Source organism: Xylocopa sonorina, unplaced genomic scaffold (genome assembly GCF_050948175.1).
Source record: "Xylocopa sonorina isolate GNS202 unplaced genomic scaffold, iyXylSono1_principal scaffold0255, whole genome shotgun sequence".
Classification (NCBI taxonomy): Eukaryota; Metazoa; Arthropoda; class Insecta; order Hymenoptera; family Apidae; genus Xylocopa; species Xylocopa sonorina.
Genome location: NW_027490326.1, coordinates 202542 through 228098, shown reverse-complemented (window position 1 = coordinate 228098; position 25557 = coordinate 202542). Strand labels below are relative to the sequence as shown.

Genomic DNA, 25557 nt, shown 5'->3' with positions numbered 1-25557 from the left:
CGCGTTACGACGATGTCGCTCTCTCTCTCTCTCTCTCTCTCTCTCTCTCTCTCTCTCTCTCTCTCTCTCTCTCTCTCTCTTATATATCTCTTCTCTCTCGACCGAGAATTCTTCCGCGCTCTTGCGGCATGAAAAAAAATTCATTTTAAACGACGTCGAGCGCGCGGCATATTCGTATCGTGCGCTAAAGGCAGGTGAAGGCGATGCGTGTGGCGGGTGTGCGAATTCGGAACACGGAACAAAATCGGCGATCGAAACACGAAGCGGTTCCCCGTGGGCGGTCGCCTGTTTAACGGACGACTCACGACGCCATGAAGAACTCACTCGAGTTCCTGATCGACACACCGTCGAGTTCCATGAACACGTTTACGCACCCCGCACGCGCACACACGTTGCCAATCGCAGATTGCCTCGGCACGGTCACAGACGACCCAGACGAACGTCCAACGATCGCTCGTACGTCGTGTATCGCTTCTCTTCCTCCCTTTCTCGGTGCCGCCCGAACTAAGAAATGTTCGGAATTTAATTCGAGAATGAACGACGCGGAGCAGATTCGAGCACCGTAGGGAAAAAAGATTCGACGAAACGCAACGCAAGCAGTATTTTGGTTACGGGAACGACCCTTACTTAGGCGTGGTCCAGGATTTGTATCCGTGGACCGCAATGTGCGTTCGAAATGTCGATGTTCATGTGTGCTGCAGTTCACACGTTGACGTGCAATTAGCTGCGTTCTTCATCGACCCACGATCCAAGTGATCCACCGTTCAGGGTAATCGTATATGTATATTTTATTGATCTTTAAGTCTCTTGGTACTAAAGTTCGAACAAGTCGATACCCAATTGTCTCCGGTGAAAGATACGCGGGCGTCGCCAAACCGTGGCGGCTTTCACCGCTCGACGGAGTTCGAAGCGACACGATATATCGGTCCTACGGATGAAACGCATACGCCGATGGTTGGCGCGCAAGGTGGCCCTCAAAGTTACGAAAAATGTACACGCGCGTCCAGGTATGAAGAAAAAAAACTTTCAAAAATTCGTTAGGACTCCCCCGCGTACCAGCAGTCTCGAGGCGGTTTTTTTCCTCCCGACAACGCGAAGCGAGCATAAACTGTTCGAGTTCGCAACGGCGGGATTGGAGACTCTCGACAACGAGGACAACGGGCAACGCGGAACTAAGAAGAAAAAAAACCAAACACCCAGCGGCGTATTTCTTTCGAAATCGGCAGGACGCTCTCATTCGAGTGAACATAATAATGTTATCATCGATGGGACACTCGTCGCCTTCATGCACAGTCTCGAGGCGGTCTATAAAAGCTTTCCCCGGCAACACGAAACGAGTATAAAATTATTCAATCTCGCAACGGTAGGTTTTGCTCAGACTCTCGACAACGAGGCTTGGGGCGAGCGACGAATCGTCCCCTCCGAACGAATGATGACGACGACGGTCTCTTCAAAATTCCAATACCATCCAGTTGTGTCGATTCCAACAAGGCTCAGGTAAACGAAAAAAAATTCGTACATTCGTTAGGACACTCTATCGTTCGCCCAACACAGTCTCGAGCGGTCTATATATTCACCCGACGACACGAAGCGAGAATAAATGATTCGAAAGCTCGCATCAGTCGCTGGGTATCTTAGACTCTCGACAACCGAGGCTATTCCCGAGGAATCGTCCCCTCCGAAAGGAACGGTTCGATCGACCAAACCCCGTACAACGAGAACCTTAAACTCAAACCCTGTATAACTTGAACCTTAAAATCAAACCCCATATAACTTGAACCTTAAAATCAAATTCCATATAATATGAACCTTAAAATCAAACTCCGTATAACATGAACCTTAAACTCGATACCCGTCTAACTTGAACCCAGAATAATTTAAACCTAATATAACTTGAACCCCATCTAGTAAAACCAAACCTAAAATTAGCCTTTTTTTTAACGTGGGGAAATCCTCATGGATCTCCCGGAGCTGGGGAACTCCGGGGGTATGCCAGACTCTTACCGGCTAAAATCCCACGGTGACCGACCTCGGCGCTGCTGGGAGGGGACCGGGAACTCTGGACGAACACGTCCGGTCCCGTGCCCACTGCCGCGCCGGGGTCCTCCATGGTGACTGGAAGGATCCCATTCCCCGAGAGGAGTGTGGTCGACGAGACACACTACCCCGTCTGAGGAATGAGCGATGGCTGGACCATACAGCCACCACTCCCGTCCCGGAGGACGCCTGCAATGTTCGGAAAAATCCCCCAATCGGAACGAACGCGCCCCCCGGACGACACCCGTGCAAAGACGTGGAGTACGACCTAAGTGGTCCACACCGCACGGGCGTCGTCGATGCCTCGGGCCAGGCGTGGGCCGGACGCACTGGGTGCCCCGGGTGCGTCAGACTCGATACCATGGCCCGACAAATGCCAAATCGTGGCCCCTGAGGCGTAATGGCCACCATCATGGCCCGCAGGCGCGCCGAAGGTAGCGAAGTTCCGCCCCCCGAAGGGTTCTTAGGAGCGACTTCCACCCGAAAGTAGAAGCCCCCATCCCGTGAGGCGAAACGGGGCAAACGTCTACGACGCCGACCCCGTAAGCAGCGTCGGACAGGGATTGCTCCCTGACACGCTCGGCGGCCTCCTTCGCGACCATGACCTCCTCGCAAAAGGAGATCATGGCCCACCAGACGCTCCCGCGACCAAGCATCCCAGACAGGATGCTCGGAAACGAGAGGTCTGGACCCATCTCCGCCGCTAATGCCCGACGCGGCACCTCCCAGGCAGGACACTCATGAAGAATGTGCCGCGCTGAGTCCTCCGCAGCGCCACAATGGTGGTACTATTATAACACTATTGCTTCGAAACGTAGACATCTAGAAACGCTATCCCGCAGCAAGGAACTGTAGGGTTTACATGCTTTTGAAGTGTAGACGGGATATACATAACGCGTTGCATTAAATTACATCTTACCATGAAACATAGATATGAGATACGATGTCGTGTTTAATGAAGAATTGGAACTGAATTCGTCCAAAGGAAGTGTGGGGTTGACACTCTCATGAAGTAGTGACGAGGTATACGTAACGCATTGCATTAAATTACATCTTATCATGAAACATAGATATGAGATACGATGTCGTGTTTAATGAAGAATTGGAACTGTATTCGTCCCAAGGAAGTGTGGGGTTGACACTCTCATGAAGTAGTGACGAGGTATATGTAACGCATTGCATTAAATTATATCTTACCATGAAACATAGATATGATATACGATATCGCGTTTTATCAGGAATTAGAACTGTAATGCTTCGATACGTAGACATATAAATACGCTATTCCGTAGCAACGAAGTGTGGCATTTACATTCTTTCGAAGTGTAGACGAGATACATATAACGATCTACATTGAATATTGCATCTTATCATGAGACATAGAAAAGAGATGCGATATTGCGTTTTATAAAGCACTGGAACTCTATTGATTCGATATGTAGACATCTAGCATCGGTATTCCGTAGCAAGGAAGTGTGGGATTTACATTCTTTTGAAGTGCTGACGAGATATACATAACGCATTGCATTGAATTACATCTAATCATGATACATAGAAATGAGATGCATTATCGCGTTCTATGAAGCATAAGAACTCTATTGCTTCGATACGTAGACACCTAGAATCACTATTCCTTAGCAAGGACGTGTGGGATTTGCATTCCTTTGATGTGTTGACGATATATAATTAACGCGCTGCATTGACATTACATCTTATCACGAAACATAGAAATGAGATGCGATATCGCGTGTTATGAAGGATTAGAGCTCTATTCCTTCGATATGTGGACATCTAGTAACATTATTCTGTAGGAAGGATACGTTGCCTTTACAATCTTTTGAAGTTTTGACGAGATATACATAGCGCGTTGCATTGGTATTACGTCTTAATATGTAACATGGAAGTGAGATGCGATATCGCGTTTTATGAATCATGAGAACACTTTTTCTTCGAAACGTAGACATCTAGAAACGCAATTCTGTCGTAATGAAGGGTGGGATTTACATTCTGTTAAACTATTGACGAAGTATGCATAACGGGTTGCATTGAATTTCATCTTATCATGAAACATAGAAATGAGATGCGATAACGTGTTGTATGAAGAATTAGATTTCTATTTCATCGACACGAAGACATCCAAAAACGCTACTCCGTCGCAAGGAAGTGTGGGATTTACATTCTTTTGTAGTTCTGACGAGATATACATATCGCTTTGAATGGAGATTACATCTTATCATGAAATATAGAAATGAAATGCGATACCGCGTTTTAAGAAGCATTAGAACTCCGTTGCTTCGATACGTCGACATCTGGAAATCCAATTTCATAGCAAGGAAGTGTGGCATTTACATTCTTTTGAAGGGTAGACGAGGTATTCATTACTCTTCGCATTAATTATTATATCTAATCATGAAGCATAGAAAGGATATGCGATATTGCGTTTTAAGAAGCATTAGAACTCCGTTGCTTCGATACGTCGACATCTGGAAATCCAATTTCATAGCAAGGAAGTGTGGCATTTACATTCTTTTGAAGGGTAGACGAGGTATTCATTACTCTTCGCATTAATTATTATATCTAATCATGAAGCATAGAAAGGAGATGCGATATTGCGTTTTAAGAAGCATTCGGACTCTATTGCTTCGATACATAGGACATCAGGAAACGCTATATCCAAGAAATGAATTGTGGCATTTACATTCTTTTGAAGTGTAGACGAGGTATACGTAGCACTTCGCAATGAATATTATATCTTATCATGAAACATAGAACTGAAATGCGATAGCGCGTATTAAGAAGCTTTACAAATCTATTGCTTCGATACGCTGACATCTGGAAACACTATTTCCTAGCAAGGAAATGTAGCAATTACATTGCTATGAAGTGTCGACGAGGTATACATAACACGTCGCAATGAATATTATATCTTATCATGAAGCGTAGAAATGAGATGCGATTTCGCGGTTTAAGAAGCATTACAACTCTATTGCTTCGATTCGTAGACATCTGGAAACGCTATTTCCTAGCAAAGAAGTGTGGCATTTACATTCTTTTGATGTGTAAGCGATGTATACGTAACTCTTCGCAATAAATATTATTTCTTATCATGAAATACAGAACTGCGATGCGATATCGTGAATTACGAGGCATTACAACTCTATTGCTTCGATACGTAGACATCTGGAAACGCTATTTCCCAGCAAGGAAGTGTGGTATTTACTTTCTTTTGAAGGGAATACGAGATATACATGACACTTCGCAATGAATATTATAACTTATCATGAAACATAGAAACGAGATGCGATATCGCGTTTAAAGGAGCGTTAGATCTCTATTGCTACGATACGTAGACATCTGCAAACGCTATTTCCTAGGATGGAAACGTCGCATTTACATTCTTTTGAAGTGAATACGAGGTATACATGACACTTCGCAATGAATATTATATCTTATCACAAAACATAGAAATGAGATGCGATATCGCGATTTAAGTAGCATTAGAACTCTATTGCTACGATACGCAGATATCTGCAAACGCTATTTCCTGGGATGGAAACGTCGCATTTACATTCTTTTGAAGTGAGTACGATGTGTACATGACAGTTCTCAATTAATACTATATCTTATCAGGAAACATAGAAATGAAATACGATATCGCGTTTTAAGAAGCGTTAGAACTCTTTTGCTATCATACGTAGACATCTGCAAAGGCTATTTCCTTGCAACCAATAGTCGCATTTACATTCTTTTGAAGTAAATACGAAGTGTACATGACACTTCGCAATGAATATCATATCTTATCACGAAACATATGAATGAGATGCGATATCGCGATTTAAGTAGCATTAGAACTCTATTGCTACGATACGTAGACATCTGGAAACGCTACTTCCTGGCAAGGAAGTGTTGCATTTACATTCTTTTGAAGTGAATACGAGGTATACGTGACACTTCGCAATGAATATTATATCTTACCATGAAACATAGAAATGAGATGCGATATCTCGTTTTAAGAAGCATTATAACTCTCTTGCTACGATACGTAGACATATGCAAACGCTATTTCCTAGCAAGGAAGTGTCGCATTTACATCCTTTTGAAGTGAATACGAGGTATACATGACACTTCGCAATGAATATTATATCTTATCATGAAACAGAGAAATGGGAAGCGACATATCGTTTTAAGAAGCACTAGAACTCTATTGTTTCGATACGTAGACATGTGGAAACGCAATTTCCCAGCAAGGAAACGTCGCATTTACATCCATTTGAAGTGAATACGAGGTATACATGACACTTCGCAATGAATATTATATCCCATGGTGAAACATAGAAATGAGATGCGATATCGCGTTTTAAGAAGCATTAGAGCTCCATTGCTACGATACGTAGACATCTGCAAACGCTATTTCCTAGGATGGAAACGTCGCATTTACATTATTTTGAAGTAAATACGAGGTATACATGACACTTCGCAATGAATATTATATCTTATCACGAATCATATAAATGAAATGCGATATCGCGTTTTAAGAAGCGTTAGAACTCTATTGCTATTATACGTAGACATCTGCAAACGCTATTTTCTAGCAAGGTAGTGTCGCATTTACATTCTATTGAAGTGAATACGAGGAATACATGACTCTTCACAGTGAATATTATATCTTATCATGAAACATAAAAATGAGATGCGATATCCCGATATGAGAAGCATTAGAACTCTATTGCTACTATACGTAGACATCTGCAAACGCTATTTCCTAGCAAGGAAATGTCGCCTTTACATTCATTTGAAGTGTATGCGAGGTACACATGACACTTCGCAATGAATATTGTATCCTATCATGAAACATATAAATGAGATGCGATATCGCGTTTTGAGAAGCAATAGAAACCTATTGCAACGATGCGTAGACATCTGCAAACGTCATTTCCTAGCCAGGAAGTAAAGTATTTACATTCATTTGAAGTGTATGCGAGGTACACATGACACTTCGCAATGAATATTATATCTTATCATGAGACATAGAGATGAGGTGCGATATCGCGTTTTAAGGAGGATTAGAACTCTCTAGCTTCGATACAGAGATATCTGTGGACGTAATTTCCTAGAAAGGAAGTGTCGCTTTTTGTGACGTCAGGCGTACCGCCTGCCACCCATCATCCTCCTCGCACCCCCCAGTATACCTGTCTCGCTCGTACCGGGCACCAGTGTCTCACTCGCACCACCGAGTATACCTGTCTCGCCCGCATCAAGGACGGGCAGCCCTATCTCCCTCGCACCGAGGATTCCGTCCTGCAGGAAGACGTATCCGCAGCCCATCACCTGAATGGGTTCTTTTCCAATTCCGGGAACAGGATCTGCTAGAGCCTATATATTACTTCTAAGCTAGGACATGCATACCATATCATGACGTATATATAAGAATTCCTAGATCTAAGTTACACTAAGTAAGATGCGCCCGGCCAGCGTCATGCGCCGCAATCCCCACCACGAGCAGCGGGTCCCCACTCGCTGGACCGCGCGCTCTACGCCTCGAGACGCGAGTCCCCCACTCGCGGGACCGCGATCTCCCTACCACGAGCGTCCGCGACCGTAGCGCCCCGCGAACCGAGGAGTTCAGAGACGCGTCTCCAGAGCACACACTCTGACTCGAGATCTCCTACCGAGGAGTCGAAACCTCTAGTTCTAGATCGTTAGCCACCTCAATGTGGGGTCCAGGCATCGTATTTCTATTTCCATTTTAACTTAGTCTTAGACTTAGAATAATTCCAGTTCTTGTATACTTTAAACCTTAAATAAATATATTTTATTTTTACTTTTACTATATCCAAGTACAAGTCCTTTTAGCAAGTCTACTATTTCCACATCCATTAATTTTATCAAGTCTTTATAATAGTAGTTCTACTTTTAACATTACATTTAACTACGAATTCTTCCACGGGTTCTTCCACATAACTGGGGTTGATCTTCATCAAATTGAACGAGTATAGAAATCGGCTTTGTGACTTTGAGACCGCCGCTTATCCTTCAGATCTTAGTCGAAACTACAGAAAAACCTGGTGAATGAATCGTGCTTCCGGAACGCGACGTGCGAGTAGGAAGAATTTCTAACGATCACTTGTGCGTAAATATTTGGAGGGCATTCCGAGAGTCCTCGTATACCAGCGACCTGCCTTCGCACCAGCCTAGTCGCCGCTTTCCGAAGCGACCGTCGACGCTTCCGATCCAGATACCACGACGCATCACGCCGATTCTGCCACATTCAGCATCATCGCCGAATTCCGAGCGCCGTCCTCCTCTTCGCTGGCGACTGATCGAGATTTCCGTAGCAGCCAACAGAACGAAATCCGCTACGATCCGAGCGAACGATCCTCCACGCCGTATCTACGTACACATCGAGAGAGAAGTCATCGAAAGGTAGGGTTATTCCCTCATTATCGCGAGTGTTTTCGCTAGTGTCACGTGAGCCGAAATTGTCGGACCCGGTCTTAACGCGTTCCCGCGGACCGAATTACCGAGAAATAGGCTAGCCTCGTAAAGCCTCCGGAACAACGGAAAATAGTATCACCGGACGTGATACCTCGTATTCACCTCAAAAGAATGTAAATGCGACACTTCCTTACTAGGAAATAGCGTTTGCAGATTTCTACGTATATTAGCAATAGAGTTCTAATGCTTCTCAAAACGCGATATCGCATCTCATTTCTATGCTTCATGATGAGATAAAATATTCATTGCGAAGTGACATGTATACCTCGTATTCACATCAAAAGAATGTAAATGCGACACTTCCTTGCTAGGAAATAGCGTTTCCAGACGTCTACATATCGAAACAATAGAGTTCTAATACTTCTTAACACGAGACATCGCATCTCATTTCTATGTTTCATGATAAGATATAATATTCATTGCGAAGTGTCATGTATACCTCGTATTCGCTTCAAGAGAATGTAAATGCGAAACTTCCTTGCGATTAAATAGCGCTCGCAGATGTCTACGTAACGTAGCAATGGAGTTCTAATGCTTTTTAAATCGCGATATCGCATCACATTTCTATGTTTCATGATAAGATATAATATTCATTGTGGAGTGTTATGTATACCCCGTATTCACCTCAAAATATTGTAAATGCAACACTTCCTTGCTGTTTAATAGCGTCTGCAGATGTCTACGTACCGTAGCAATAGTGTACTATCGCTTCTTAAAACGCGATATCGCATCACATTTCTATTTTTCATGATAAGGTATAATATTCATTGTGGAGTGTTATGTATACCTCGTATTCACTTCAAAAGAATGTAAATGCGACACTTCCTTCCTAGGAAATAGCGTTTCCAGATATCTACGTATCGAAGCAAAAGAGTTCTAATGCTTCTTAAATCGCGATATCGCATCTCATTTCAATGTTTCGTAATAAGATATAATATTCATTGTGTAATGTTATGTATACCTCGTATTCACATCAAAAGAATGTAAATGCGACATTTCCTTGCTAGGAAATAGCGTCTCCAGATATCTACGTATCGTAGCACTAGAGCACTAATGCGTCTTAAAGCGCGATATAGCGGCCCATTTCAATGTTTCATGATAAGATATAATATCCATTGCGAAGTGTCATGTATACCTCGTATTCACTTCAGTGGAATGTAAATGCGACACTTCCTTGCTAGGAAATAGAGTTTGCAGATGTCTACGTATATAAGCAATAGAGTTCTAATGCTTCTCAGAACGCGATATCGCATCTCGTTCCTATGTTTCATGATAAGATGTAATATTCATTGCGTAGTGTCATGTATACCTCGTACTCACTTCAAAAGAATGTAAATGCGACACTTCCATGCTAGGAAATAGCGTCTGCGGATGTCTACGTATCGTAGCAATAGAGATCTAACGCTTCATAAAACGCGATATCGCACCTCATTTCTATGTCTCATGATAAGGTGTAATATTCATTGTGGAGTGTTATGTATACCTCGTTATCACTTCAAAAGAATGTAAATGCGACACTTCCTTGCTAGGAAATAGCGTTTCCAGATATCTACGTATCGTAGCAGTAGAGTTCTACTGCTTCTCAAAACGCAATATCGCATCTCATTTCTATGTTTCATGATAAGATATAATATCCATTGCGAAGTGTCACGTATACCACGTATTTTCTTCAAAAGGATGTAAATGCGATACTTCCTTGCTATTAAATGGAGTTTTCAGATGTCTACGTATCATAGCTATAGAGTTCTAATGCTTTTTAAATCGCGATATCCCATCTCATTTCTATGTTTCATGATAAGATATAATATTCATTGCGTAGTGCCACGTATACTTCGTACTCACTTCTAAAGAATGCAAATGCGACACATACGTGCTGGGAAATAGCGATTGCAGATGTCTACGTATCGTAGCAACAGGGTTCTAATGCTTCTTAAAACCAGATGTCGCATTTCATTTCTATGTTTTATGATAAGATATAATATTCATTGCGAAGTGTCATGTACATCTCGTTTTCACTTCAAAAGAATGTAAATGCGAAACTCCCATGCTAGGAAATAGCGTTTGCAGATATCTACGTATCGTAGCAATAGTGTTCTAATGCTTGTTAGGACGCGATATCGCATCTCAATTCTATGTTTCATGATAAAATATAATATTCATTGCGAAGTGTCATGTATACCTCGTATTCACCTCAAAAGAATGTAAATGCGACACTTCCATGCTAGGAAATAGCGTGTGCAGATGTCTTCGTATCGTAGCAATAGAGTTCTAATTCATCTCAAAACGCGATATCGCAATTCGTTCCTATGTTTCATGATAAGATATAATATTCATTGCGATGTGTCATGTATATCTCGTATTCACTTCAGAAGAATGTAAATGCGACACTTCCATGCTAGGAAATAGCGTTTGCAGATGTCTACGTATCGTAGCAATAGTGTTCTAATGCTTGTTAGGACGCGATATCGCATCTCAATTCTATGTTTCATGATAAAATATAATATTCATTGCGAAGTGTCATGTATACCTCGTATTCACCTCAAAAGAATGTAAATGCGACACTTCCATGCTAGGAAATAGCGTGTGCAGATGTCAACGTATCGTAGCAATAGTGTTCCAATGCTTTTTAGAACGCGATATCGCATCTCACTTCTATGTTTCATGATAAATTATAATATTTATTGCGAAGTGTCATGTATACCTCGTATTTACTTCAAAAGAATGTAAATGCGACACTTCCTTGCTAGGAAATATTGTTTGCAGATGTCTACGTAACGTAGCAATAGAGTTCTGATGCTTCTTAAAACGAGAAGTCGTATTTCATTTCTAAGTTTCGTAATAAGATATAATATTCATTGTGGAGTGTTATGTATACCTCGTATTCACTTCTAAAGAATGTAAATGCGACTCTTCTTCGCTTGGAAATATTGTTTGCAGATGTCTACGTATCGTAAAAGTAGAGTTCTAATGCTTCTTAAAACGCGATATCGCATCTCACATCTATGTTTCAAGATAAGATATAATATTCATTGCGAAGTGTCATGTATACCTCGTATTCACTTCAAAAGAATGTAAATAGGACACTTGCATGCTAGGAAATAGCGTTTGCAGATGTCTGCGTATCGTAGCAATAGAGCTCTAATGCTTCTTAAAACGAGTTGTCGCATCTCACTGCTATGTTTCATGATAAGATGTAATATTCATTATGGCGTGTCATGTATACCTCGTATTCACTTCAAAAGGATGTAAATGCGACACTTCCTTGCTAGGAAATAGCTTTTCCAGATGAGTACGTGTCGAAAAAATAGAGTTCTAATGATTCTTTAAACGGGATATAGCACCTCATTCCTATGTTTCATGATAAGATATAATATTCATTGCGAAGTGTCAAGTATACCTCGTATTCACTTCAAAGGAATGTAAATGCGACCCTTGCATGCTAGGAAATAGCGTTTGCAGATGTCTACGTATCGTAGCAATAGAGTTCTAATGCTTCTTAAAACGAGAAGTCGTATTTCATTACTATGTTTCATGATAAGATATAATATTCATTGCGAAGTGTCATGTATACCTCGTATTCACTTCAAAAGAATGTAAATGCGACACTTCCATGCTGGGAAATAGCGTTTGCAGATGTCTGCGTATCGTAGCAATAGAGTTTTAATGCTTCTTAAAACGCAATATCTCATCTCACTTCTATGTTTCATGATCAGATATAATATTGATTGCGAAGTGTCATGTATACCTCGTATTCACTTCAAAAGAATGTTAATGCGACACTTCCTTGCTAGGAAATAGCGTTTCCAGATGTCTACGTATCGTAGCAATAGAGTTCTAAAGCTTCTTAGAACGCGATATCGCATCTCACTTCTAAGTTTCATGATAAGATATAATATTCATTGCGAAGTGTCATGTATACCTCGTATTCACTTCAAAAGAATGTAAATGCGACACTTCCTTGCTAGGAAATAGAGTCTGCAGATGTCTAGGTACCGTAGCAATAGAGTTCTAATGCTTCTTAAAACGCGATATCGCATCTCATTTCTATGTTTCATGGTAAGATATAATATGATTTGCGAAGTGTTATGTATTCCTCGTCTACACTTCAAATGAATGTAAATGCGACACTTCCTTGCAAGGAAATAGCGTTTGCAAATGTCTACCTATCGTAGCAATAGTGTTCTAATGCTTCTTAAAACGCGATATCGCATCTCATTTCTATGTTTCATGGTAAGATATAATATGATTTGCGAAGTGTTATGTATTCCTCGTCTACACTTCAAATGAATGTAAATGCGACACTTCCTTGCAAGGAAATAGCGTTTGCAAATGTCTACCTATCGTAGCAATAGTGTTCTAATGCTTCTTAAAACGCGATATCGCATCTCATTTCTATGTTTCATGGTAAGATATAATATGATTTGCGAAGTGTTATGTATTCCTCGTCTACACTTCAAATGAATGTAAATGCGACACTTCCTTGCAAGGAAATAGCGTTTGCAAATGTCTACCTATCGTAGCAATAGTGTTCTAATGCTTCTTAAAACGCGATATCGCATCTCATTTCTATGTTTCATGGTAAGATATAATATGATTTGCGAAGTGTAATGTATTCCTCGACTACACTTCAAATGAATGTAAATGCGACACTTCCTTGCTAGGAAATAGCGTCTGCAGATGTCTAGGTATCGTAGCAATAGTGTTCTAATGCTTCTTAAAACGCGATATCGCATCTCATTTCTATGTTTCATGGTAAGTAATAATATGGTTTGCGAAGTGTTATGTATTCCTCGTCTACACTTCAAATGAATGTAAATGCGACACTTCCTTGCAAGGAAATAGCATTTACAGATGTCTACGTATCGAAGCAATAGAGTCCAAATGCTTCTTAAAACGAGATATCGCATCTCATATCTATGTTTCACGATAAGATATAATATTCATTGCTAAGTGTTATGCATTCCTTGTCTACGATTCAAATGAATGTAAATGCGACACTTCCTTGCAAGGAAAATAGCGTTTGCAGATGTCTACCTATCGTAGCAATAGTGTTCTAGTGCTTCTTAAAACGCGATATCGCATTTCATTTCTATGTTTCATGGTAAGGTATAATATGATTTGCGAAGTGGTATGTATTCCTCGTCTACACTTCAAATGAATGTAAATGCGACACTTCCTTGCAAGGAAATAGCGTTTGCAGATGACTACGTATCGAAGCAATAGAGTTCAAGTGCTTCTTAAAACGCGATATCGCATCTCATTTATATGTTTCATGGTAAGATATAATATGATTTGCGAAGTGTCATGTATTCCTCGTCTACACTTCAAATGAATGTAAACGCGACACTTCCTTGCTAGGAAATAGCGTCTGCAGATGTCTAGATATCATAGCAATAGAGTTCAAATGCTTCTTAAAATGAGATATTGCATCTCATATCTATGTTTCATGATAAGATATAATATTCATTGCGAAGTGTTATGCATTCCTCGTCTACGATTCAAATGAATGTAAATGCGACACTTCCTTGCAAGGAAATAGCGTTTTCAGATGTCTACGTATCGTAGCAATAGAGTTCTTATGCTTCTTAAGACGCGGCATTGCATCTCATTTCTATGTTTCATGGTAAGATATAATATGATTTGCGAAGTGTTATGTATTCCTCGTCTACACTTCAAATGAATGCAAATGCGACACTTCCTGGCAAGGAAATAGCGTTTGCAGATGTCTACGTATCGTAACAATAGAGATCTTATGCTTCTTAAGACGCGGCATTGCATCTCATTTCTATGTTTCATGGTAAGATATAATATGATTTGCGAAGTGTTATGTATTCCTCGTCTACACTTCAAATGAATGCAAATGCGACACTTCCTGTCAAGGAAATAGCGTTTGCAGATGTCTACCTATCGTAGCAATAGAGTTCTAATGCTTCTTAAAACGCGATATCGCATCTCATTACTATGTTGCATGATAAGATATAATATTCATTGTAAAGTGTTATGTATACCTCATATTCACTTCAGAAGAATGTAAATGCGACACTTCCTTGCAAGGAAATAGCGTGTGCAGATGTCTACGTATCGTAGCAATAGAATTCTAATGTTTCCTAAAACGTGATATCGTATCTCATTTCTATGTTTCATGATAAGATATAATATGATTGGCGAAGTGTTATATAGTCCTCGTCTACACTTCAAATGAATGTAAATGCGACACTTCCTTGCTAGGAAATAGCGTCTGCAGATGTCTAGGTATCGTAGCAATAGTGTTCTAATGCTTCTTAAAACGCGATATCGCATCTCATTTCTATGTTTCATGGTAAGATATAATATGATTTGCGAAGTGTCATGTATTCCTCGTCTACACTTCAAATGAATGTAACTGCGACACTTCCTTGCTAGGAAATAGCGTCTGCAGATGTCTAGGTACCGTAGCAATAGAGTTCTAATGCTTCTTAAAACGCGATATCGCATCTCATTTCTATGTTTCATGGTAAGATATAATATGATTTGCGAAGTGTCATGTATACCTCGTATTCACTTCAAAAGAATGTTAATGCGACACTTCCTTGCTAGGAAATAGCGTTTCCAGATGTCTACGTATCGTAGCAATAGAGTTCTAAAGCTTCTTAGAACGCGATATCGCATCTCACTTCTAAGTTTCATGATAAGATATAATATTCATTGCGAAGTGTCATGTATACCTCGTATTCACTTCAAAAGAATGTAAATGCGACACTTCCTTGCTAGGAAATAGAGTCTGCAGATGTCTAGGTACCGTAGCAATAGAGTTCTAATGCTTCTTAAAACGCGATATCGCATCTCATTTCTATGTTTCATGGTAAGATATAATATGATTTGCGAAGTGTTATGTATTCCTCGTCTACACTTCAAATGAATGTAAATGCGACACTTCCTTGCAAGGAAATAGCGTTTGCAAATGTCTACCTATCGTAGCAATAGTGTTCTAATGCTTCTTAAAACGCGATATCGCATCTCATTTCTATGTTTCATGGTAAGATATAATATGATTTGCGAAGTGTTATGTATTCCTCGTCTACACTTCAAATGAATGCAAATGCGACACTTCCTGGCAAGGAAATAGCGTTTGCAGATGTCTACGTATCGTAACAATAGAGATCTTATGCTTCTTAAGACGCGGCATTGCATCTCATTTCTATGTTTCATGGTAAGATATAATATGATTTGCGAAGTGTTATGTATTCCTCGTCTACACTTCAAATGAATGCAAATGCGACACTTCCTGTCAAGGAAATAGCGTTTGCAGATGTCTACCTATCGTAGCAATAGAGTTCTAATGCTTCTTAAAACGCGATATCGCATCTCATTACTATGTTGCATGATAAGATATAATATTCATTGTAAAGTGTTATGTATACCTCATATTCACTTCAGAAGAATGTAAATGCGACACTTCCTTGCAAGGAAATAGCGTGTGCAGATGTCTACGTATCGTAGCAATAGAATTCTAATGTTTCCTAAAACGTGATATCGTATCTCATTTCTATGTTTCATGATAAGATATAATATGATTGGCGAAGTGTTATATAGTCCTCGTCTACACTTCAAATGAATGTAAATGCGACACTTCCTTGCTAGGAAATAGCGTCTGCAGATGTCTAGGTATCGTAGCAATAGTGTTCTAATGCTTCTTAAAACGCGATATCGCATCTCATTTCTATGTTTCATGGTAAGATATAATATGATTTGCGAAGTGTCATGTATTCCTCGTCTACACTTCAAATGAATGTAACTGCGACACTTCCTTGCTAGGAAATAGCGTCTGCAGATGTCTAGGTACCGTAGCAATAGAGTTCTAATGCTTCTTAAAACGCGATATCGCATCTCATTTCTATGTTTCATGGTAAGATATAATATGATTTGCGAAGTGTCATGTATACCTCGTATTCACTTCAAAAGAATGTTAATGCGACACTTCCTTGCTAGGAAATAGCGTTTCCAGATGTCTACGTATCGTAGCAATAGAGTTCTAAAGCTTCTTAGAACGCGATATCGCATCTCACTTCTAAGTTTCATGATAAGATATAATATTCATTGCGAAGTGTCATGTATACCTCGTATTCACTTCAAAAGAATGTAAATGCGACACTTCCTTGCTAGGAAATAGAGTCTGCAGATGTCTAGGTACCGTAGCAATAGAGTTCTAATGCTTCTTAAAACGCGATATCGCATCTCATTTCTATGTTTCATGGTAAGATATAATATGATTTGCGAAGTGTTATGTATTCCTCGTCTACACTTCAAATGAATGTAAATGCGACACTTCCTTGCAAGGAAATAGCGTTTGCAAATGTCTACCTATCGTAGCAATAGTGTTCTAATGCTTCTTAAAACGCGATATCGCATCTCATTTCTATGTTTCATGGTAAGATATAATATGATTTGCGAAGTGTTATGTATTCCTCGTCTACACTTCAAATGAATGTAAATGCGACACTTCCTTGCAAGGAAAATAGCGTTTGCAGATGTCTACCTATCGTACCAATAGTGTTCTAGTGCTTCTTAAAACGCGATATCGCATTTCATTTCTATGTTTCATGGTAAGGTATAATATGATTTGCGAAGTGGTATGTATTCCTCGTCTACACTTCAAATGAATGTAAATGCGACACTTCCTTGCAAGGAAATAGCGTTTGCAGATGACTACGTATCGAGGCAATAGAGTTCAAGTGCTTCTTAAAACGCGATATCGCATCTCATTTATATGTTTCATGGTAAGATATAATATGATTTGCGAAGTGTCATGTATTCCTCGTCTACACTTCAAATGAATGTAAACGCGACACTTCCTTGCTAGGAAATAGCGTCTGCAGATGTCTAGATATCATAGCAATAGAGTTCAAATGCTTCTTAAAACGAGATATTGCATCTCATATCTATGTTTCATGATAAGATATAATATTCATTGCGAAGTGTTATGCATTCCTCGTCTACGATTCAAATGAATGTAAATGCGACACTTCCTTGCAAGGAAATAGCGTTTTCAGATGTCTACGTATCGTAGCAATAGAGTTCTTATGCTTCTTAAGACGCGGCATTGCATCTCATTTCTATGTTTCATGGTAAGATATAATATGATTTGCGAAGTGTTATGTATTCCTCGTCTACACTTCAAATGAATGCAAATGCGACACTTCCTGGCAAGGAAATAGCGTTTGCAGATGTCTACGTATCGTAACAATAGAGATCTTATGCTTCTTAAGACGCGGCATTGCATCTCATTTCTATGTTTCATGGTAAGATATAATATGATTTGCGAAGTGTTATGTATTCCTCGTCTACACTTCAAATGAATGCAAATGCGACACTTCCTGTCAAGGAAATAGCGTTTGCAGATGTCTACCTATCGTAGCAATAGAGTTCTAATGCTTCTTAAAACGCGATATCGCATCTCATTACTATGTTGCATGATAAGATATAATATTCATTGTAAAGTGTTATGTATACCTCATATTCACTTCAGAAGAATGTAAATGCGACACTTCCTTGCAAGGAAATAGCGTGTGCAGATGTCTACGTATCGTAGCAATAGAATTCTAATGTTTCCTAAAACGTGATATCGTATCTCATTTCTATGTTTCATGATAAGATATAATATGATTGGCGAAGTGTTATATAGTCCTCGTCTACACTTCAAATGAATGTAAATGCGACACTTCCTTGCTAGGAAATAGCGTCTGCAGATGTCTAGGTATCGTAGCAATAGTGTTCTAATGCTTCTTAAAACGCGATATCGCATCTCATTTCTATGTTTCATGGTAAGATATAATATGATTTGCGAAGTGTCATGTATTCCTCGTCTACACTTCAAATGAATGTAACTGCGACACTTCCTTGCTAGGAAATAGCGTCTGCAGATGTCTAGGTACCGTAGCAATAGAGTTCTAATGCTTCTTAAAACGCGATATCGCATCTCATTTCTATGTTTCATGGTAAGATATAATATGATTTGCGAAGTGTCATGTATACCTCGTATTCACTTCAAAAGAATGTTAATGCGACACTTCCTTGCTAGGAAATAGCGTTTCCAGATGTCTACGTATCGTAGCAATAGAGTTCTAAAGCTTCTTAGAACGCGATATCGCATCTCACTTCTAAGTTTCATGATAAGATATAATATTCATTGCGAAGTGTCATGTATACCTCGTATTCACTTCAAAAGAATGTAAATGCGACACTTCCTTGCTAGGAAATAGAGTCTGCAGATGTCTAGGTACCGTAGCAATAGAGTTCTAATGCTTCTTAAAACGCGATATCGCATCTCATTTCTATGTTTCATGGTAAGATATAATATGATTTGCGAAGTGTTATGTATTCCTCGTCTACACTTCAAATGAATGTAAATGCGACACTTCCTTGCAAGGAAATAGCGTTTGCAAATGTCTACCTATCGTAGCAATAGTGTTCTAATGCTTCTTAAAACGCGATATCGCATCTCATTTCTATGTTTCATGGTAAGATATAATATGATTTGCGAAGTGTTATGTATTCCTCGTCTACACTTCAAATGAATGTAAATGCGACACTTCCTTGCAAGGAAATAGCGTTTGCAAATGTCTACCTATCGTAGCAATAGTGTTCTAATGCTTCTTAAAACGCGATATCGCATCTCATTTCTATGTTTCATGGTAAGATATAATATGATTTGCGAAGTGTAATGTATTCCTCGTCTACACTTCAAATGAATGTAAATGCGACACTTCCTTGCTAGGAAATATCGTCTGCAGATGTCTAGGTATCGTAGCAATAGTGTTCTAATGCTTCTTAAAACGCGATATCGCATCTCATTTCTATGTTTCATGGTAAGTAATAATATGGTTTGCGAAGTGTTATGTATTCCTCGTCTACACTTCAAATGAATGTAAATGCGACACTTCCTTGCAAGGAAATAGCATTTACAGATGTCTACGTATCGAAGCAATAGAGTCCAAATGCTTCTTAAAACGAGATATCGCATCTCATATCTATGTTTCACGATAAGATATAATATCCATTGCTAAGTGTTATGCATTCCTTGTCTACGATTCAAATGAATGTAAATGCGACACTTCCTTGCAAGGAAAATAGCGTTTGCAGATGTCTACCTATCGTAGCAATAGTGTTCTAGTGCTTCTTAAAACGCGATATCGCATTTCATTTCTATGTTTCATGGTAAGGTATAATATGATTTGCGAAGTGGTATGTATTCCTCGTCTACACTTCAAATGAATGTAAATGCGACACTTCCTTGCAAGGAAATAGCGTTTGCAGATGACTACGTATCGAAGCAATAGAGTTCAAGTGCTTCTTAAAACGCGATATCGCATCTCATTTATATGTTTCATGGTAAGATATAATATGATTTGCGAAGTGTCATGTATTCCTCGTCTACACTTCAAATGAATGTAAACGCGACACTTCCTTGCTAGGAAATAGCGTCTGCAGATGTCTAGATATCATAGCAATAGAGTTCAAATGCTTCTTAAAACGAGATATTGCATCTCATATCTATGTTTCATGATAAGATATAATATTCATTGCGAAGTGTTATGCATTCCTCGTCTACGATTCAAATGAATGTAAATGCGACACTTCCTTGCAAGGAAATAGCGTTTTCAGATGTCTACGTATCGTAGCAATAGAGTTCTTATGCTTCTTAAGACGCGGCATTGCATCTCATTTCTATGTTTCATGGTAAGATATAATATGATTTGCGAAGTGTTATGTATTCCTCGTCTACACTTCAAATGAATGCAAATGCGACACTTCCTGGCAAGGAAATAGCGTTTGCAGATGTCTACGTATCGTAACAATAGAGATCTTATGCTTCTTAAGACGCGGCATTGCATCTCATTTCTATGTTTCATGGTAAGATATAATATGATTTGCGAAGTGTTATGTATTCCTCGTCTACACTTCAAATGAATGCAAATGCGACACTTCCTGGCAAGGAAATAGCGTTTGCAGATGTCTACCTATCGTAGCAATAGAGTTCTAATGCTTCTTAAAACGCGATATCGCATCTCATTACTATGTTGCATGATAAGATATAATATTCATTGTAAAGTGTTATGTATACCTCATATTCACTTCAGAAGAATGTAAATGCGACACTTCCTTGCAAGGAAATAGCGTGTGCAGATGTCTACGTATCGTAGCAATAGAATTCTAATGTTTCCTAAAACGTGATATCGTATCTCATTTCTATGTTTCATGATAAGATATAATATGATTGGCGAAGTGTTATATAGTCCTCGTCTACACTTCAAATGAATGTAAATGCGACACTTCCTTGCTAGGAAATAGCGTCTGCAGATGTCTAGGTATCGTAGCAATAGTGTTCTAATGCTTCTTAAAACGCGATATCGCATCTCATTTCTATGTTTCATGGTAAGATATAATATGATTTGCGAAGTGTCATGTATTCCTCGTCTACACTTCAAATGAATGTAACTGCGACACTTCCTTGCTAGGAAATAGCGTCTGCAGATGTCTAGGTACCGTAGCAATAGAGTTCTAATGCTTCTTAAAACGCGATATCGCATCTCATTTCTATGTTTCATGGTAAGATATAATATGATTTGCGAAGTGTTATGTATTCCTCGTCTACACTTCAAATGAATGTAAATGCGACACTTCCTTGCAAGGAAATAGCGTTTGCAAATGTCTACCTATCGTAGCAATAGTGTTCTAATGCTTCTTAAAACGCGATATCGCATCTCATTTCTATGTTTCATGGTAAGATATAATATGATTTGCGAAGTGTAATGTATTCCTCGTCTACACTTCAAATGAATGTAAATGCGACACTTCCTTGCTAGGAAATAGCGTTTGCAGATGTCTACGTATCGTTGCAATAGAGATCTAATGGATCATAAAACGCGATATCGCATCTCGTTACTATGTCGCATGATAAGATATAATATTCATTGTAAAGTGTTATGTATACCTCGTATTCACTTCAGACGAATGTAAATGCGACACTTTCTTGCAAGGAAATAGCGTTTGCAGATGTCTACGTATCGTAACAATAGAGTTCTTATGCTTCTTAAGACGCGGCATTGCATCTCATTTCTATGTTTCATGGTAAGATATAATATGATTTGCGAAGTGTTATGTATTCCTCGTCTACACTTCAAATGAATGCAAATGCGACACTTCCTGGCAAGGAAATAGCGTTTGCAGATGTCTACCTATAGTAGCAATAGAGTTCTAATGCTTCTTAAAACGCGATATCGCATCTCATTACTATGTTGCATGATAAGATATAATATTCATTGTAAAGTGTTATGTATACCTCGTATTCACTTCAGAAGAATGTAAATGCGACACTTCCTTGCAAGGAAATAGCGTGTGCAGATGTCTACGTATCGTAGCAATAGAATTCTAATGTTTCTTAAAACGTGATATCGTATCTCATTTCTATGTTTCATGATAAGATATAATATGATTGGCGAAGTGTTATATGGTCCTCGTCTACACTTCAAATGAATGTAAATGCGAAACTTCCTTACTAGGAAATAGCGTTTGCAGATGTCTACGTATCGTAGCAATAGATTTCTAATGCTTCTTAAAACGCGATATCGCATCTCATTTCTATGTTTCATGGTAAGATATAATATGATTTGCGAAGTGTCATGTATTCCTCGTCTACACTTCAAATGAATGTAAATGCCACACTTTCTTGCTAGGAAATAGCGTCTGCAGATGTCTAGGTACCGTAGCAATAGTGTTCTAATGCTTCTTAAAACGCGATATCGCATCTCATTTCTATGTTTCATGGTAAGATATAATATGATTTGCGAAGTGTTATGTATTCCTCGTCTACACTTCAAATGAATGTAAATGCGACACTTCCTTGCTAGGAAATAGCGTCTGCAGATGTCTAGGTATCGTAGCAATAGTGTTCTAATGCTTCTTAAAACGCGATATCGCATCTCATTTCTATGTTTCATGGTAAGTAATAATATGGTTTGCGAAGTGTTATGTATTCCTCGTCTACACTTCAAATGAATGTAAATGCGACACTTCCTTGCAAGGAAATAGCGTTTGCAAATGTCTACCTATCGTAGCAATAGTGTTCTAATGCTTCTTAAAACGCGATATCGCATCTCATTTCTATGTTTCATGGTAAGATATAATATGATTTGCGAAGTGTAATGTATTCCTCGTCTACACTTCAAATGAATGTAAATGCGACACTTCCTTGCTAGGAAATAGCGTTTGCAGATGTCTACGTATCGTTGCAATAGAGATCTAATGGATCTTAAAACGCGATATCGCATCTCGTTACTATGTTGCTCTATAAGATATAATATTCATTGTGAAGTGTTATGTATACCTCGTATTCACTTCAGAAGAATGTAAATGCGTCACTTCCTTGCAAGGAAATAGCGTTTGCAGATGTCTACGTATCGTAGCAATAGAGTTCTAATGCTTCTTAAAACGCGATATCGCATCTCATTACTATGTTGCATGATAAGATATAATATTCATTGTAAAGTGTTATGTATACCTCGTATTCACTTCAGAAGAATGTAAATGCGACACTTCCTTGCAAGGAAATAGCGTGTGCAGATGTATACGTATCGTAGCAATAGAATTCTAATGTTTCTTAAAACGTGATATCGTATCTCATTTCTATGTTTCATGATAAGGTATAATATGATTGGCGAAGTGTTATATAGTCCTCGTCTACACTTCAAATGAATGTAAATGCGAAACTTCCTTACTAGGAAATAGCGTTTGCAGATGTCTACGTATCGTAGCAATAGATTTCTAATGCTTCTTAAAACGCGATATCGCATCTCATTTCTATGTTTCATGGTAAGATATAATATGATTTGCGAAGTGTCATGTATTCCTCGTCTACACTTCAAATGAATGTAAATGCCACACTTCCTTGCTAGGAAATAGCGTCTGCAGATGTCTAGGTATCGTAGCAATAGTGTTCTAATGCTTCTTAAAACGCGATATCGCATCTCATTTCTATGTTTCATGGTAAGATATAATATGATTTGCGAAGTGTTATGTATTCCTCGTCTACACTTCAAATGAATATAAATGCGACACTTCCTTGCAAGGAAATAGCGTTTGCAAATGTCTACCTATCGTAGCAATAGTGTTCTAATGCTTCTTAAAACGCGATATCGCATCTCATTTCTATGTTTGATGGTAAGATATAATATGATTTGCGAAGTGTAATGTATTCCTCGTCTACACTTCAAATGAATGTAAATGCGACACTTCCTTGCTAGGAAATAGCGTCTGCAGATGTCTAGGTATCGTAGCAATAGTGTTCTAATGCTTCTTAAAACGCGATATCGCATCTCATTTCTATGTTTCATGGTAAGTAATAATATGGTTTGCGAAGTGTTATGTATTCCTCGTCTACACTTCAAATGAATGTAAATGCGACACTTCCTTGCAAGGAAATAGCGTTTGCAAATGTCTACCTATCGTAGCAATAGTGTTCTAATGCTTCTTAAAACGCGATATCGCATCTCATTTCTATGTTTCATGGTAAGATATAATATGATTTGCGAAGTGTCATGTATTCCTCGTCTACACTTCAAATGAATGTAAATGCGACACTTCCTTGCTAGGAAATAGCGTTTGCAGATGTCTACGTATCGTTGCAATAGAGATCTAATGGATCTTAAAACGCGATATCGCATCTCGTTACTATGTTGCATGATAAGATATAATATTCATTGTGAAGTGTTATGTATACCTCGTATTCACTTCAGAAGAATGTAAATGCGTCACTTCCTTGCAAGGAAATAGCGTTTGCAGATGTCTACGTATCGTAGCAATAGAGTTCTAATGCTTCTTAAAACGCGATATCGCATCTCATTACTATGTTGCATGATAAGATATAATATTCATTGTAAAGTGTTATGTATACCTCGTATTCACTTCAGAAGAATGTAAATGCGACACTTCCTTGCAAGGAAATAGCATTTACAGATGTCTACGTATCGAAGCAATAGAGTCCAAATGCTTCTTAAAACGAGATATCGCATCTCATATCTATGTTTCACGATAAGATATAATATTCATTGCTAAGTGTTATGCATTCCTTGTCTACGATTCAAATGAATGTAAATGCGACACTTCCTTGCAAGGAAAATACCGTTTGCAGATGTCTACCTATCGTAGCAATAGTGTTCTAGTGCTTCTTAAAACGCGATATCGCATTTCATTTCTATGTTTCATGGTAAGGTATAATATGATATGCGAAGTGGTATGTATTCCTCGTCTACACTTCAAATGAATGTAAATGCGACACTTCCTTGCAAGGAAATAGCGTTTGCAGATGACTACGTATCGAAGCAATAGAGTTCAAGTGCTTCTTAAAACGCGATATCGCATCTCATTTATATGTTTCATGGTAAGATATAATATGATTTGCGAAGTGTCATGTATTCCTCGTCTACACTTCAAATGAATGTAAACGCGACACTTGCTTGCTAGGAAATAGCGTCTGCAGATGTCTAGGTATCATAGCAATAGAGTTCAAATGCTACTTAAAACGAGATATTGCATCTCATATCTATGTTTCATGATAAGATATAATATTCATTGCGAAGTGTTATGCATTCCTAGTCTACGATTCAAATGAATGTAAATGCGACACTTCCTTGCAAGGAAATAGCGTTTTCAGATGTCTACGTATCGTAGCAATAGAGTTCTTATGATTCTTAAAACGCGATATCGCATCTCATTACTATGTCGCATGATAAGATATAATATTCATTGTAAAGTGTTATGTATACCTCGTATTCACTTCAGACGAATGTAAATGCGACACTTTCTTGCAAGGAAATAGCGTTTGCAGATGTCTACGTATCGTAACAATAGAGTTCTTATGCTTCTTAAGACGCGGCATTGCATCTCATATCTATGTTTCATGGTAAGATATAATATGATTTGCGAAGTGTTATGTATTCCTCGTCTACACTTCAAATGAATAAAAAATGCGACACTTCCTGGCAAGGAAAT

At 39.0% G+C, this 25557-nt stretch overlaps 1 non-coding gene across 1 annotated transcript; it reads right to left on the bottom strand.

Annotated features, from left to right (window-relative positions):
- Positions 1 to 617: 617 nt before the first annotated feature.
- LOC143432448 (5.8S ribosomal RNA) lies at positions 618 to 772 on the bottom strand. The gene has a single exon (XR_013103030.1). It is a non-coding gene; the product is annotated as a 5.8S ribosomal RNA (ribosomal RNA).
- Between the last annotated feature and the right edge of the window lie 24785 nt (positions 773 to 25557).